Source organism: Lactuca saligna, chromosome 7 (assembly GCF_052625555.1).
Source record: "Lactuca saligna cultivar CGN05327 chromosome 7, ASM5262555v1, whole genome shotgun sequence".
Lineage (NCBI taxonomy): Eukaryota > Viridiplantae > Streptophyta > Magnoliopsida > Asterales > Asteraceae > Lactuca > Lactuca saligna.
In genome coordinates, this window is record NC_136423.1 from 25,351,246 (window position 1) to 25,370,496 (window position 19,251).

The following is a 19,251-nucleotide window of genomic DNA, read 5'->3' on the forward strand; positions in this document are numbered from 1 at the left end:
AACTGTAAGCCAAAGCTTAGTGAGTCCTGCCCAAATACCACAAACCACAATCTATATACAATGCATGTGCACACACACGAGCCTTCATTCTGAATGGACCGCCTCGTGAGGCCTACAGTACACCTAGACCGCTCACCTGGGCCTTAATTTAGCGACTGGCCCCCCTCCCGTGCCTACAACATACAACTGGTCCTCACCTGGCCTACACCACACTGCTGACCCACCCGGGTATCTTGGCCTACTGTACAAAGCAGGACTGCCTCATTTCACCACCAACTATGTCGACATATAAATAAAACAAGTAAACAAACAAGAACAAAAACACATGCAACTATCTACACTAGTCTACCTATCTACAACTCACTATCGCATATCAGGCCTCATAGAGTACTCTACGTCACCATTGGCAAATCATTATAAATGCATAACTATATGTAACCATAGGTGAGATAGACAGTCGGACAGGTGATCCCACTCTAGATCCACAACCAAACAAGAAATAGGTAAGAAAGCCTAGATCAAGAGTTCTCAGGCTATCCTATATGTCTGCATACAACCATCGGGCACTCAAATAAATGATCACCGATCCCTGCTACTCTAACCAAGATACCACTACTCTTATATCCTAACATAAAAGGACATAAAATGTAACACATAGTATAGTAAGGAAACTCACCTGAATTGAAGACCTAAGGAAAAAGAGCAACATACTCACTCCTTGTACTGATCGCCCCCGCAAAATGACTAGGACCAAACAAAGACAAATCCTTAATTAATAACCCAAGTCCTTCAAATTTGATTCAAAGTTCAATTGGTCAAAAGTCAACGGTCAATGGTTAAGAAAAGTTAACAGTCAACCAAGTCAACGCTCACCACGACGTGGAGATTTATTGGCCACATCGTGGGCATATCAGGACAAACAACCAACACGCGGGACCTCTTCACATCGTGACAATCCCTTTTCCATGCCGTGGATCTTGGTAGAATGCCATACTCTTCATTAAGTGGTTAATCCTTACAAATCCAAGTCCATAACTGTGACATCCCTAAAATCACGGCCATAAAAAACCGGTTTAATTTATGCTTTTAAAATAATTTCAGAGTAATCCTTTGATTAAAACAATTGCGGAATTTGTTCCTAAAACGAAATATGATAAAAATAAGATTTACCAAAGCATTTCTAAAAGAAATGTATTTTTCATTATATTACAATACTTGGGATGTTATGTTCCGATAAACAGGCCAAAAACATAAACATTTCAATACAGACCTTACAACAATTATTTATAACAACAGGTCTATAATCCAAAATATCCTAACAAATCATCCAACTTATGCTCTGGTGCCACTACTTGTAATTCAAAGAAACTGAGTGGGTCAGGCTTAGGAGCCTGGTGAGCATATAGGGGTTTCAACCCATAATAAATAATTATATTTAACTTCATCAACCAATAATAACCCAATTACCCATTCCCGTTATTCTTACTTTACGTCCCTAAGACAACTAACACAAGGGACCTAGTCTAAGAATATTTTATTGGGGCGACAACACATGCATTCGGGGTTTCCCAACAATATATGTCAAATAAGGCAACCATGAGGGGGATGGAGTACAACGAATGAACACCCAAGTTCATTAACACCTACAGGTGGTGAACCTGCTAGTGTTCCACATGAATATCTAGAAAAGTCTGTGGTCGTCATCTAAACTCCGCTTGATAACTGAATCAAAAACAACATCGAGGCTTCTCATCTGTTTATCACACATCAACTATCTACCCATGTTCTACCCAACATATTAGTAGATAAAAATATATATTTTTATACATAGTTTAAAACCTGTATAGCATTCTCATTCAATACATATTCCAAACAACAGATGAGACACATACATATAACACGTATTTCATAGAGAATAAATCATATCTATGAGATACAAGAAAGTGAATACACATTCACACATATAACAACAAAATATACACATAACACGTATTTTGTATAAAATACTTCATAATTATGCGTTAGAAGAAAGTGACTATACACTCACTTGATCAGAAAATGATCGGACAACACTACGGCTTGTAGAAGTACATTCTTCAGCAGATATGGAAGATCTTCACAAAAACCGGGCTCCTTGCGGGCAGAGCTTCGGCTCGGGAATTTTACTTCTCGGGATCTTCGGGGCTTCGGGTTTTGAGAATGATACCGGAGCTTCGTGATAATTCTTGCACGAAAAATGAGGTAAAAACGCGAGAGAAGGAAAGAAAATAGCAACTGAAACTCGGCAGCCTCGACTTCTTTTTATAGGGGTTGGATCCTCGATTTACGATGGACTTAAATACTAGTTACGCTGGGCGTAACACGGATAAGGTCGCTGACTCCCCCCCTCCCCCCCCCCCCCCCCCCTCTTTGGATAATATCAGAATTTATAATTAAATTTAATATTTTAATTATTTAATAAACTTCAAAAATTCATATCTTCCTCATAGAAACTCCGTTTTCAACGTTATTTATATCCCCGCGTAGGTGAGACTATCCTCTACAACTTTCATTTAGACTCCGTCGACTAATTTTGAATTTATTTTTATTATTTATTTTTAGTAGGCCGGGACAGGAAAACTCCGTTATAAATTCATAACTTCTTCATTTGACGTCTGTTTTCGCCTGTGTTTTTATCGTTTCACTACTATTAACGAGATCTTCGATTCTCGTATAGATTGTTTCGGCTAAAAACTGCTCGATATCAAATCGAGTATTCGAGCTGTATACTGCTAAGTCGAAACTTTGGAAAATCATAACTTCCTCATACGAAGTCAGATTTGGGCGTTCTTTTTATGCACGCTCTCGGTTTAACGAACTCTATGAATTTCGTTTATATCACTAAGGCTAATACCACTCTAACATAAATTTCACTTTTTACGTCATTCAATGTCGCCGGTTCCGTCGCGAAATTTCGACATGTCATAACTTCTTCGTTATAACTCGGATTTTGACATTCTTTATATCTCTGAAATCCTTGTTCCAACCACTACATCTTCATGCAAAGATATTGGGATTATCTCACACTTTAATTTTGATGCTTATTTTATTCTTAATTCATTAAATTATAATAGTTAAGAAAATAAACACATAATTCACATAATTCACATAATACTCTGATATTTCATCATTAATACTTCAAAATGAGTTACAAGGGTTAACCTAGACTATTACATTAACAATAATGCTAGCCTGGAAACGAGGGTGTTACAATAACTTCAGATCTGGTCTATTTCAATGACTCCACCACAAGGTAAGATTTACAATTTTATGTCCAGTAAGTCCTTAATGTGACCCAAACTTGTGCATGGACACAAGATGACTCCAAACATGGCTACTTTTTCAATTATTAGAAGTTTAGAGACCATAAGAAGACCATAACAAGGTCTAGATTTCCACAAAATCCAAGAGCATCCATGGAAGAGACCAAAACTACCCAAAATGATCCCAAACTTGAATCTAGAAGATGAAATGCCAAGGTATGAAATTTATAACTCAAATAGCTTCGAAATCAGAAGAAAATGATGGATCCAAACCAACTCCTTGCTTTCTTGCATCAATATGAACTTCCTTCCTCAAGCTTCACTAAAATCTAAAGAATAAGCTCCAAATCAAGAAGATAGGCTCTCAAACATGCATTTAGGCTAGGGTTTTGTGTTTAGGGGTTGGAGGATGAAGTTGATGCCCTAATCCTTGAGTTTGGGGCATAAATATTGAAGAAACCCAAAAATCATGGGCTTGGGCTGTAGTTGCTGCCACATCGTGGCGGCTATTGAAACATGCGTTTCATGCATTTGGCATGCCACATCATGGTGCCCCATTCACCAAGTTGTAACACAAGTTTTTTTGTTTTTTCCAAAAACCTTACCTTTGATCCCTCAAAGCCCTCCAGTGATCCATCCTGGAAAACAGGTGTTACAAAGTGAAGGCAATCTTACCTCGGTAAATGTTTTAATCTAAAAAATAATAATGCATCATAGAAGAGTATACACATAGCCTTAAACAAAAATTTCATGCGCGGAATTTGACCTTTACAAACGCGACACCGGTGGGGTAATTTCATGTCTAAAACTTCAACACATGCGAACACTACTTTCCCGTACCTCAAACACAACTACATACTACACACACATTGTTGCAAAGCTAAATTATTGGAACTATTGGTTGTTTTGCCAATGTTATAGACATATTAGCATCTATAGATCCAATTCAACCTCCATGCCATAACCTTCGACACATTGATGATCCAGTCTTAGATATATGCTTTCATTTTGGGAAGAATCCTGAATGATTTACCTTGATACCTCCATTCTTTCCCTGAGACTTATTCTTTAAGATGACAAGACTACACAAAATCATCTTGTCACACCCCTTGCCCAACCTCTGGTGGAAACACCAAGCAGTGTGACGATATAAAGAGAATCAATCTTACTAACCTGAGAATACATGCATTTTGAAAGTCAACATAATGTTGGTGGGTGCACGAGTTTTTATTTTTGAATCTTTTTAAGAATCTTTTTCTTTGAGACAACCTTTCTTAATTATTGACCTAGTTTTATATCTTTTTATGATATCTAACGATCCTAGTGTCTTTTAATTAGGATATCTTTTATTTATCCTAATTTAGTATCTTTTTAGGATATCTAACGATCCTAACATATTTTAATTAGGATATATTTTATTAATACTAATTTACTATCTTTTTAGGATATTTAACGATCTTAACACATTTTAATTAGGATATCATTTATTAATCCTAATTTATTATTTTTGTAGGATATCTAACGATCCTAACGTATTTTAATTACGATATCTTTTATTAAGCACAATTTACTATCTTTTTAGGATATCTCACGATCCTAACTTATTTTAATTACCATTCTAGGCGACCTTAATGGTAATCTAAACTCTAAGGTAATTTTTAATGTATTATGGTGAGCCCTTATAATCGATGCTATGACCGTAAATGTACCCCAAATCACGATGCTTCATCGGACGTCGAATAGTAACTTAAATGGAAGATATCATGCCGGGATTGTAGCTAGCAATCACATGTGGGGTTGTCATGGCCCTGTATAGACCTATACATAACTTCCTAGCTCTCTCAAGACTAATGATTATAGGTATTGGGGATATGCTGAATTTAATCAAGGCTTTTGGATGAATAACCAACTCACTAACACATTAACCCTATGCTTTTATCTTTTATCATTTAATCTTTTATCTTACCATTATTACCGCTATATATATATATATATATATATATATATATATATATATATATATATACACACACACCTATCTTTGTATATACCTCTCCCAGGTATATATCATCAAATGATTTTTGTATACACACACACACACACATATATATGCATGTATTTGGTAATTATATTTATGATTTGATACTTATCTGATACATAAAATCGTCATATATATATATATATATATATATATATATATATATATATAGACCCTAATTATGGTTATTTTAACAGGATATTTGGGCAGAATAACAACTAAGTACTGTGCATGTCCTAAATCTTGTCTAGCATAACTCCTAGGTACTAAGGTTTCCTAGGGATTTGGCCATTATAACATCAAGGTAACATTTAGACATAAGATCATAGGTTAAAACATTTAGACATAAGATCATAGGTTAAAACTACACATAACATCTATATTTATACTATCCAAAGGCATCTAGCTTATTATAAAATGATTTGACATTTATATTATAAATATTTTTATAAAACCATTTGATAAACATTTATTCCCCCTGAAAACATTGAAAACATTAAAATAGGGGTCGTGAACTCACTTTATTAGCGTATCGAGAAACACTCGAACCGCTGTAACCGGAGTCTCTTGTCATCGAGAGGGTATTGAAGTATCGCGAGAGAGTGTTTGGAGATTGGAGATGAAAAAAAACCAGGAAGCAAGCACCTCTATTTATAGTGGTGGTGTACGCCAGACACTTTATTGTGTGGCGTACACTCGCTTTGTGACCCATCCAAATCTTGCCAGGTGTCACCCTTTTGCCAGGGGTCACACTTATAGTGGTCCACATTTGCAAATCTCCGACGAATCTGGGATCAAACGTGCGCGACGGGCATGGCTCGCACATTGACGCGCACCCTTAATTCCTTTTTAAAAATTCATATATTCTTCATATGTACTTTGTTTCTTACCCTCTTTATATACTTGTGTAGCTCTTTCCTTGAACTACAACTTTCCTTTAGGCTGCATCATCAAATTTTAACTTTCATTTTTAACCCACATTTTTATATTGTATAAAAATTGTATCTCCTTCATACCACTTCCATTTTTGTCCTTCTTCCTTTCAAAGTTCTTATCTCATGCTATAATACAAATTTCCTTTTTGTAGCATTAGCCGAAACTCAACCAATCTCTTTGCCATTTTGATGTTAGTAGCGTTATTAACGTGGTTGATTTCTATCGTCATAAAATCATAACTCTTCTAATCAAAGTTAGATTTTTTCGACCTTTATATTTTTGGGATCACTAGGTCATATATTTTCCAAATAGATTAACCGTTTTCACTTTCTGATTGCTTTATTTTCGACTCAACTTTTTCCATATTATCCTTCAGTATGAGAAGTGTTTATCATTATGAGTCAATCCTAACTCCTAATAACAATTAATGATGGAAATTTCTCAATTGTTACACATCTTCAGAAATCTCATGTTATTTTTCCTTTTCTCTCTTATGTTTCTATCGTAGCTAGTTTGCATAGGAAAATAATGTTAGTGTTAGCATAGTATATTCTCTACATGTATTTATATTGTTTTGTGTTCGGCCCATGTGTTTGGCCCGTTTATCATTATCTTTATATCTTATATATATATATATATATATATATATATATATATATATATATATATATATATATATATATATATATATATATATATATTGAGGGTAATTAATGAAAAATGTTTTTTATGGGAAAATAAAGTCAATTTCATGGTATCAGAGCTTTAGATGAAACCTTACTTCTGACCACAACCCATAGTCGCCGCCATCCACCTCCGACAACCTTCTCTAATAGTCGTCGGAGGTGCCGCCATTATGTTCCTTATTTTTCCGTTTCTTCTCTTCTCGGCCTAAATAATAAAACAACCGGATGGTACCAAACCAGAGCCCTTTGATCGGCTTCTTCTACTGCCTCGTCTCCTTCCGCCTCCTTCTCGGCTGGCCACTTCTTCATATCTCTTTTCTGATTCATCCCCTTCTGATGTTACGAATGCCTCTCTCCGATGGCACATTCTCTATCGGGCAACCTTTGATTTGCAGTCGTTTCTTTCTCTATCAACATTGCAGTCGCCGATCTCGCCTGAATTGGCTTCGTCCGCCGCAACTTGAACCCTCTTTCTTTCTTGCTGCCTTTCTTCAGATCCCTCTGCCACTGGTTGCATGATCGTTATCATCACCACCGCTCCTCTCTTCTTATACAAATGAACTATTGCTGGCCGTCACTTCTTCTCTCTCTTTCTCCGACAAGCAGTTGTTAGCCGTCATCGTTAGAGCTCTGCCACCACTGTTGCCGCTATCTTCATTTATGTTATGTTTTATGTTTTTCCAGTTTAATCGTCCCCTCCCGATCAAACTGCACGGGGATGTAGAGCTTAGGCCCATGCCCTTTAGGGTTTAGCTCTCTTATGTAACTCTATTTATATGAGTTTTAACCTCACTATTTATCATGCAACAGGAAACTGTATACATGCAACAGCCACCGGGATTTCGAGATCCTACTCGACCATATTTTGTGTGTCTTCTTCAGAGATCTCTTTATGGTCTCAAGCAGGCTCCTAGGGCATGGTTTCATAGGTTTTCCATGTTCATTTCACAAATTGGTTTTGTTCATAGAAGATGTGACACATCTTTGTTTATCTACAAACACGTCTCTCATACGACATACTTATTATTGTATTACGACATACTTATTATTGTATGTAGATGATATTGTTCTTACTGGTTCTTCCACTGAGTTACTGACCCACATCATCTCTTTATTGAGCTTAGAGTTCTCTATGACTAATCTTGGTGATCTTCACTATTTTTTGGGGGTTTCAGCTACTCGCTTGGCCGATGGGTTATTCTCGTCTCAACAAAAATATGCCACTGAGATTCTTGATCGAGTTGCTATGTCTAATTGCAAACTCGCTTCTACTCATGCTGATTTGTCTACCAAGCTTGATGGATCTGGCCCACATGTTGCAGATCCCACTTTATATCGTGGTTTAGCCGGTGCTTTACAGTATCTCACATTCACTCGAACTGACATCACTTATCCTGTGCAATAGATTTGTCTATACATGCATGACCCGCAGGAGCCTCACTTTACTGCTCTCAAACGCATTCTACGTTATTTTCGAGGTACTACTGCTCATGGGCTTCAATTATATTCTTCACCCAGTCGTTCTTTCGTGGCATACTCCGATGCTAAATGGGGTGGGTGTCCAGTGACTCGTTGCTCTACTTCTGGCTCTTGTGTCTTTTTAGGTCACAACCTTCTCTCGTGGTTGATCGATTAAGTGGCCAAAATTATAACAAATTGGTAAACGAAGTTTTTTTAATTTGAGATAAAAAAATAATACAATGTCAAAATTGAATTTTCAAGTAAACTGAATGACTTTTGTGGAATTTTCCATTTTTTTACTAAAAATATTTCATGAACTTGTTTGTAGAAACATGAATGCTCAATTATCGGTCAAATGATGCTATAAATTAAATATGGGACAAGAGAGCATCTAAAATAGACTCCAAGCCACAACAAGAAGAGTCACCAACTTTTTGGCCAACTGATTTATTTAACTTACCCAAGGACGAAATTTGCATAAGAAATGACTCTTATTGGTCTTACAATCCTCACGAAAACTATGGATATAACCATTCAAATTTTAGATATTTGAATGGTTATAGATTTAGTTGATGACATATCAGTCTAGGTGTCCCATCAGTGGCGAGTCTAGAATAGAAAAACCAATTAGTTCCCTAACTAGAGACCGGTATAAGCATGGTTTTGGAAATCGGACCAGAACCAGTTGAACCACCTGTTCATGTTATTATTTTTTTTTATCTAAACAAACCTCTTGTTAACAAACCCAGTAGGAACCAATCGATTTGCCAAAAAAACTGATGACCTTTCAAAAAAACGGTTTTATAAATATATGTATTAATTTAAAAAAAAAAAAACTATAGGAGTCAATTTAGAATAAAAAGGCTCCCCGACTAATCCAATTTTAACTTATTAGCTAAGTCATAGCCACCCAACCCACTGCAAAGTTTTCTCTTATCTTGTTATATATATAAGACATCATCTCTCATCTTTTTCATTTAGTTGGTCAATGTGTGACTAACTATCAAATGAATTTTCAGACATATCCCTTCTTCTTTTAACTAATATACAATTTTTTTTGTACAACACAAGGTAGGACCCTCAACTTTTTTTAAGATACATCTTATTCTTTTGGGTATATATTTTTAGTAATTGTTAAAATATTAGGTGGGCAAAAGCACTCACCTTATAGTGTGAGACTTCTCCAAAGGATGACCACTCAAAGTTATGGACTTGAGTATGATTATGCCAAATTCGTGTGTGCAAAAGATGCTAATTCCCACATTATTTTAAAATATATTTTTTCTTTTCCTCAAGGTAATTCCGATCCAAAGAGCAGGAGTAGTGGGGCCTAGTGCTTCAACCCTGCTTTTATCCATGTAACTGTAGTTGCTCAAGTTGATATTTTGGAAAAATTTGACAAAATTTGTGTAGTGGCAAGTGGTGATTGTGTTTTTGATGTAATAAATATCGAATCAGAATTTACAGCTGCAAAATTTAAGGCTACAAAAACTGGTCAACCAAAGTCAAATGGAAATGTTTCATCTTAAAATCCCCAAAAGCAAGATCAAAATCAACGGACTAGATTACGTTGGACTATTCTTGTGGAGGGCATACTGTTGTTATAACTTGTGTGTAAGTCATCATTCTTACTTATATTCAAATACATTAAAACTAACAAGAAAGAAAGCAAATGTTATTTGATGTTGGTTTACTAACAAAAATGGCAACATACTTTCATTTCTTTTCATTTAAACATTGTACTTTTTTTCTTCTTATTAAGAAATTGTATTTCAAACATTTAACCTATTTTTTTTTCTTATTATGGAATTATATGTTAAAAATCAGATTATAAAATTGTAGGTTTCAAAAGTAGATTGCTATAATGGAAAAAGATGGAAATATGATAATATAATAAACAAATCAATGAAAGTACATTGGTTTTTTCTATGATTGTATTCTCTATTGATTTATCTAATTTTTATGAAATATTTGAAGTAAGCAATCAAGCTACTTATAAAAAATTGTGACATTTTAGGGAATTTTCTATGTTTGGGGAAAAAAAGGAAGGTATGTTATAACAGGGGGGCAATGATAAAGCTGTGAAAGCTTGAAAATTGTCCAAATTCTCTACATTTAAACATAAATTTGAGCAGAATAGTAAGTCCACTCCCTCCCTTATTTCTTGAAGGGTATTCTAACTTTAGGTTGACCTTTTGAGATGTTGGAAGGTTAATTGGCTGTGCACCACCCCTACTTATTCAGATGATCTTGTTGTATGTGATACCTCTAAAGTAGTGAACAGTTGTATAATCAACTATAACCTGAAATGGCTTCATTTGTTGAAGGGTTTTCCCCAATTAATATTTCATTTCACAATCTAGTGGTTTCACGATTTTGAACATCTGTAATAAATCTATGATAAAAACTAAAAACTAGCACTTGATCAATGGTTGATATTAATGTCTTTTTTTAAGAAATCTTATGCCCCTAAGGATAATGTCTTCTACTATGATATATTTAAGACCAAATTGCTTTCAGAACATAGTTTAGATTAGGGGTGCAAACAAATGGAGCCGAATTCCAGTTTGACTAGGCTTGAGCTCGGCTCATTTAATATTTGCAAGGAATCGTTTTGAGTCTTATGGTATGGAGCTTGAGATCAGCTTGTGAAGAATTATACAGGCTCGGTCTCTGTTTGTATACGGTATACCCTAATTCCCTAAAATGATATTAAATCATTACTTATTTTAATATACACAAATAAAAATAGATTTTTATTACATATATATGTAGGCTTGTTTAGGAACGTCAACCTAATCGAGCTTAGTAACATATGCTCAAACTCGAGCTCGATTAATAAACAAGCCTAATATTAAGCTCGAGTTCGGCTCAGGCACATTTAAAACTAATCACGAGTCGAGTTTTTAACGAATCGATCCCGAGTAGTTCATGAGTAGCTTGACTCGTTTACACCTCTTGTTCAAATGCTTAAGCAACTATGAACATCACCATCAAACACATATGCATGAAAATTTATAGTTTATTTCCACTATGTTATAATAAAATAGACATCATGCAACTTTGGAATATAGCAGGTGCATTGCTTAATCCAAAGGATATATTAAGCGATAATTACTGTGATAATTCGTCCGGTACAAAAAGGCGTTGCTTATACTCATCAAGTGACTTCTTACAAATCATGTGTTATTGTTGCTAACCTATCTCAAAAAATAACAAAAAAAGAAGAAGATAATTTAGGGGCAGATTAATGAAGAAATGCCTATGTTTCGTGGACTAGTTGAAAAACTAGCTAATAGTTGATAAAAATGAAGTTTGATAACACTAGTTGAAATATGTAAAATGACATAAAATAGCATTTACAAGATTGAGTAAACCCTACGACATCACAAATATGAAAGCATAAATTCTTATTGTCTTGGATCTTAATGAACATTCAACGTTCCTTGTTGGTGTTGTTTGCCTCCTCGTCATGTAATTGCTCTTTTAAAACCCAAAAGAATTTAACCGAAGATAGACTTTCTTGATGAAGAACTAAGAACTAAGAACTAAGAACCGAAGGGTTATTAAAGCATCCATAATTCGTAGTTTAATTAAATGATCGAATAAGATAGAACGGGGATACTTCCGTTGATAACAAATATGTTGTGGGTTCTATCCATGGCATCCCCTCCCCAAGATTCCCAGCTGTTGAGTGAGTCAAAATATGCCCCCTCATCGAGTACCTTTGGAGGCTGGGTTCGATGGGGCTGGTTAGGGTTGCCCGCATCAACCTTTTTGGGTTGATATTCAATGAATTAAAAACAACTATAGTGGGATGTTAAGTTAGCCAAATATATTTCATTGACTAATGAACTGTTCAATAAGAATAATATTTAAAAAAAAAATATGTTTCGTTGAACTTTTATAGAATTTAATATATTGTAGAAAAAAAAAACTAAAGTTATGTGAAAAATGAAACAATAATGTGACAATCCACTTAATTTTATAGTACATGCCCAAAGATGAAAAAACCAAAGACTTAATTTAAAAATAAAAATTGTAACTTTTGTGAATATGATGGGACGAGTGTCGTATAGTTATATTAGGGGTGAGCAAAAACCGAACCGACTATAGAAAAACCGACAAAACCGCAATAAACCGCAACCGAAAAACCGAAACCGATTCAAAAACCAATGGTGTGGATTTAATTTTTGCAAAAACCGAAGGTCAACGGTGCGGTGCGGTTTCTATCCTAAAAACCGGTTCATCAAAACCGAACCGCACCGCAAGCGTGTATAGTAATAAATCAATCAATGTATATTATATACATTCTATTTAAAATAGTTATAAATGATAATATATTTATTATATATTTATTTTGTGTTTGTATAAAACTATATGGGGTGCAAAAGAAATGTTCTATTGTTAGTCAAACGTACTAATCGATTACATGTAATAAGCTTGTAACAAATTAAGTCAAAATCAACCAAACTTCAATCATTAATTAGTTTGTGAGAGTGGTCACAGGTTGTATTTTAAGCGACTTACAATTTTTGATTATGTAATTTTGTTTTGAGCTGAAAATGAATGTATTAAAAAAAACAGCACAATGCAAGCTTATATGCACATGGTTTTCAGTTCTTACAGTTTTAAAAACCGCACAAAAAAACATAAAAAAAACTGCATCAAATTCTTATCACGGTTTAAAAACCGAAACCGCACCGATACAAACCGAAACCGCATTTAAAAACCGAAAAACCGAACCATTGCAAAACCGCACCCAACGGTTTTAAGAATGCAAAAACCGCACCATGCGGTTTGCGGTTCGGTTCGGTCTGAAAACCGCACCAAACCGCACCATGCTCACCCCTAAGTTATATATATAATGAGAAGTAAATAGTCCAACAAAGCATAATATGGTTTGTTGTAAATTTGATAAATATCATAAAGTTACCAAAAATTAAAAGTATTTTCGGTTCTCCATGAGGCAACTTTAAAAGTCCGTTAAAGTCAGAGAGCATATAGGGACCATCCAATCTAAACTTGCAGATGTGATGAATCGAAAGCGCAAAGGCATCATACCTAGAATAAACCGATTTAGTTTTTCAGCATATTCACAAAATAAACTAGCTACTATGCCCATGATAAAAAGCCAATTAGAGACATCGCAAGGACATGCTTAGCAAGGGAAAGACTGGAAACAATGAGCTTATTGAAGAGAAGAATTACAGAGCAATTCTCCTTGGGCTGAAAACCCTACAGCTTCCATGAATTCGGAGCATATATTATATTCTGCCGAAGGAGAATTGCCCTGCCATTCTATATCTCTCCCACTGCAATGCACCTGTAGAAACATTCATTCTAAATACCACCTTCAAAATTTGGTACATGAAATCATCGAGAAAAGATATCCCTTCTTACTAAGTAAGTTCATGAAGGACATGTGTGATTGAATTTCTCAAAGCTAAGTCACTTGATATGTGTTATATGGTACTTTAGTAATGTTAACGGTGTCATTATATGTACACATTTGCAGAATAACAGTAACTGGTAATTTGTATCCTGATTGAATATCTGTAACTTCATTTTATATATAGTTACAGACTTATGGTGCTTCGACAAATTGATTACAGCTACTCGACTTCAATATTTCATCTTGTCACATTCCAAACATGGATCTTTTATGAAACATGAATGCTCAATTATAGGTCAACTGATGCTACAAAATCTGGAGTAAAAGATCATCTAAACTAGACTCCAAGCGACAAGAAGAAGAATTACCAAATTTTTGGCAATCGATTTATCACCTAAGGCCAGAATTTGCATAAGTAGTGACTCTTTTGGTCTCACAATCCTCACTAAAACTATGGATATAACCACTCAAAAAATTTAGATATTTGAATTGTTGTAAATTAAGTTGGTAGCGTATAAGTCTAGGTATGTGGTACCTAACTACCTTCAACCAGGTACAAACATGGTTTTGAATAAAACCGAACCGTTCAAATTATTTATTTATTTATTTTAAATCTAAAAAACCGCTTGTTAGGAAATGAGTGGCAACTGGTTGGTTTTCCAAGAAAAGGTTCTACCGGATCGATTGGATCTTTCAAAAAACCGGTTATATATATATATATATCCTCCCTAATAAATAAAGATTTTTTTACCACATATTACACTCTCATTTATTTTGTTATATGTAAATTTGTGTTTATTTTAAATTAATTTATATTCCACATGTCATTTTATAGTTTTTTTTTATGTTATTAAAATTGTAGATTGTATTTATATTCAATAATAAATGCATATCAATTTCATTAATGAAATTTTATTCTAATTTCAAAAATATAAAAATTAAAGATTCATTAATTTTTTTTATTTATTTATCTAAGTTATTTCTTTAAATTTAAAAGAGAAAAAAAAACAATTTAATTTTTATAATTCAATATTTTCTCGTTTTTCTTATAAATTCATACTTTTCAAATGTTTAGAATTTTGTATTTACTTTTTTTAAATAAACTCATGTAATATATAGGTCTCACAACTAGCATGTGTGTGTGTGTGTGTGTATATATATATATATATATATATATATATATATATATATATATATATATATATATATATATATATATTTAAGGCATCATCTCTCACATCTATTTCATTTAGTTGGCCGATGTGGACTAATTATAGGTGGTAAATATATGTTCCGGAATCATATATGCTTTAGGACTCTTCACTGAATTATTACCGACTCAAGGGCCACTAAAAAGCAATTGGGAATCTAGAAAACTTTTTCAAACATACCCTTTCTTCTTTTAACCAACATACATTTTTTTTGTCCAACACATTCCTTAATTTTAATAAGATAGATCCTAATTGGTTGGGTATATATTTTATAGTAAATACTGAAACTTTAGGTGGGTTAGAGAACACACCTTATGATATACTAGCCTCTCCATTGTGTCTCCTTTTATAAGCTGACTTTTGGGAGTGAGTTTTACACTTGAGTTTGTGGCTTGATACATAGCTATTGTGGGAGGGGTTTATATTAATTTGTATCAACCTAGGTACCTGTGACCAATATAGTCGTGATCAACGATGATGTTGGCTCTTCAAAACATGAGTTATTGTTATGATCCTACATCAGCCAAAAGTATATTAAGTTATGACTTATAAGTCTAGTGTCCCCTCCTCCTACAAACTAGATTTTGGAAGTGAGTTTTACACTTAAGTTTATGGATTGATATAAGCATAATATTGGAATAGTTTCATATTAGCATGCATAAGAGAGCGTTTATTTTTAAAACCAACTTGACCTGAATATTGAATGTCAATTGGGATTAAGAATAGGTTCCCAAAAAAATATGAAGTGAACTAAGAACGTCAACTAAAATGGAAACAAATTGGATATTCAAATGATATAAAGTTGCCAAAATTACAAAAAATAGAACACACTAAACATAATAATCAACACACATGACACAAGGACTTAAGGTGTTTCCGGTCTACAAAAGGAGATCACGATGAATTTATTCAACCTAGAAATTAAACGAGCAATTATAACCATGTTAATCCGAAATCGTTTTACTATGGTGAATAACACTCAAAATCACCCTATATGCTTTACATATTATATATTCTTAGGCTATGTGTAAGATCCCTTTAATTCTACAAAAATTAAATAAGGAAACTTTGATAACTTTTCATTAGTTTGTTAGCTAGTCCGCAACACATTGGTGTCCAAAATAGTGTAGGAAAGGAAACAACCACTTTAGAGACTATAAAGTCATCTACATGACTATGCATTAGTATCTAGGAAAGAGACACAACCCCTTGAAAGTAGTACTAAGATGAAGGGAAAGGTAAGGGTGGGGAAGACAAGACGGCTGCCCAAGGTCGGACGACCATATTAACAAATCTCAAATTTGCTTGTAACGAACGTGGAACTTTATATCACTTACAACAAACTACATCATTTTCAAAAATTTAGTTTTTGATTGGCCTCCACCCAAACCAACAAAATCACAAAAAATCCAATGGAAATTGAGTTATTTGTATCAGCAAGTATCCTATAATACACAAAGTTTTATAATATTTGTGGATTTAGTGATGAATATGGAATATATGTCTTATTGTTAGAGAAGTTATGTTAAGACAATGTTTATATTGTTTTGATGAAAATAAATCACCACTATGAGTAATGTTGAACGTTGTAGAGTATCAAGATGTAAGGGGATTTTTTTTACTAGACTCGTGCATAGTTAAAGGAAAGTGAATATTATGATTTTCTTTTTGGAAGAAGTAAAATAAGACACACTCGAGTGCTTATGTATATGTATGTATGTATGTATGTATGTATGTATGTGTGTATGTATAGACACACTCACACACATATACGATGGAAGTATGATGCTTAAATAAGTTAATTAGCAGTTATCAGATTTAAGGATGAAATCCTTAAATGAAAGATATTATGGTATGGAATGCTATTGAAATTACATGCATGGTTTAGTGTGAAAAGTGCATCTAAGCAGTTTTGTTTAGGATCATGTGATAATATATTTCCTAGATTGACATTGTTGCAGAGTACACTGACTTAAGGGAAATTGTCACGAACATATGTTAATGATTGGTCAAGGTGTATAAGACGTCTTTAACTTTTGATGAGTATATTCATAAGAGTAACATTGTGTTATATATGTTCGTTAAGATTTAGAAGAAATTGTGATATTAGTACCAAACTTTCAAAGTAAATTTGTACATCTACATATGTTCATTGTACAAGTCGCTCAACCCATGAGACATTGAGATGTTTGGCAATTTCTATGTTCAAGTATGTTCCATGGGATGTATATATAAGTAGAATCATTGGATTTAAGAGATTGGTGAAAAAGTTAGTACAAAAAAGCAAAATAATAACATTCATGCAAACCAAACTTCATGAAGGGTTCTTGAACGAATGGGCGAAGTACCAAAAACGAAACTAAGGTCGGAGCATAGGGTGGTGTGGACCATGCGTAGTCTTAGGTTAAGTTCAACCCTTTATTGTTAATTTCTAAGTGTGAGAGATAAATGAAAGATTCAAAAGTGTATTCTCCATTAACTGATTGTTCAACAATACAAAGAATCAAAAATCTATATAGAAAACTACTATCTTCTAACAGAAATTAAATAACTAATTTCAACAACTTGTGATTAATCTGTACATGTGGCAATTCGTTATAACGCTAACATCCCTCCTCAAGCTGGATGATAAGGTGTAATCATAGCTATAATGTAGCTTCTTGATGTTTTGTACCAATTAAAGATTTTGTAAGAACATTAGCGAGTTGATGATTGGTTGGAACATGAGACAAAGATATGAGCCCGATTTTTAATTTTTCAGGAATAACGTGACAATCTATGTCAATATGCTTTGTCCATTTGTGAAATATAGGATTGGATGCAATGTATATAGTTGCTTGGTTGTCACACTTTAAAGGAATAGGTGTGACGTTAGACACTTGAAATTCATGAAAAAGATGACTTAACCAAGCAAGTTCTGCACATAACCTTGGCATGGAACGATATTCTGCTTTAGTAGATGATAAGGAGGTTGTAACTTGCTTCTTTGACTTCCATGCTATGGGACCATTACCAAATTGAATGAAATATCCACTAACAGATTGTCTTGTGATTAGGCATGCAGCCCAATCTGAGTCACAATATGCTTCAATATTGTAAGAAGAATCTTTATTGATGTATAATCCTTGATTGAAAGTGTTTTTGAGATATTGAAGAACATGCAAAGCAACATCATAATGAGATTAAGATGGAGTTTGGTTGAATTGACTCAAGTACTGAACAGAGAATGATAGATTAGGTCTAGTATGAACCAGGAAATTCAATTTAAGTGGGATCTTCAAAAGGATTTTCCATGAATGGAACCAATCGAGAAGTGTGTGAAGTGGAGTAGTAACATAAATACATTCATTAATAGAATACCCTTCAAGCAATTCTTTGATGTACTTTTGTTGATGGATGATCATGCCATTATTGACATAGTTAAACTCCAATCCAAGAAAGAAACTAAGTTTTCCCAAATCCTTGATACGAAATTGATCATCAAGAAAACACTTTAAGCTTGATATTTCATCATCATCGTCTCCACTGATTAATATATCGTTAACATAAACAGCAACAATGACTAAGGAATTCTCCATCTTTTTGAGGAAAAGTGAATAATCATTTTGTGAATGATTATATCCTCTTGTTCTTAATGTTCTTGAAAGTTTTGAATACCACTATCGTGATTCTTGTTTTAATCCATGTAAGGACTTCTTAAGCTTGCAAACATGAGAAGGAGAAGTAGTATGAAAACTAGGTGGGACTTTCATATAGACTTCTTCATGGAGATCTCCATGAAGAAAGGTAATATTAACATCGAGTTGTTGTATCTTCCAGCCTTGTTTCACAGCAAGAGCAACTAGACATCGAACGTTATTAAACTTGACCACCATTGAAAAAGTTTCATGGTAATCAATACCAGCTTTTTGAGTGAAGCCTTTGATCACTAACCAAGCTTTATGTCTTTCAATGGAACCATCAGCTCTCCAATTGATTTTGAATACCTATTTGCATGAAATTGGCTTCTTTCCTTTTGGTAATTTTACAATGTCCCATGTATCATTTGCTTTTAATGTCTGGAATTCTTTTTTCCATAGCATCTTCCCAATGTGGATCACCTTTGGCTTGATGATAGAATGTAGGTTCGTGAGATTGACTCATTACTTAAAAAGCAAGATGATTGAATTGGCCAGAATGAATATCAATGTGATTAACACCAATACATAAATTAGTGATTGTG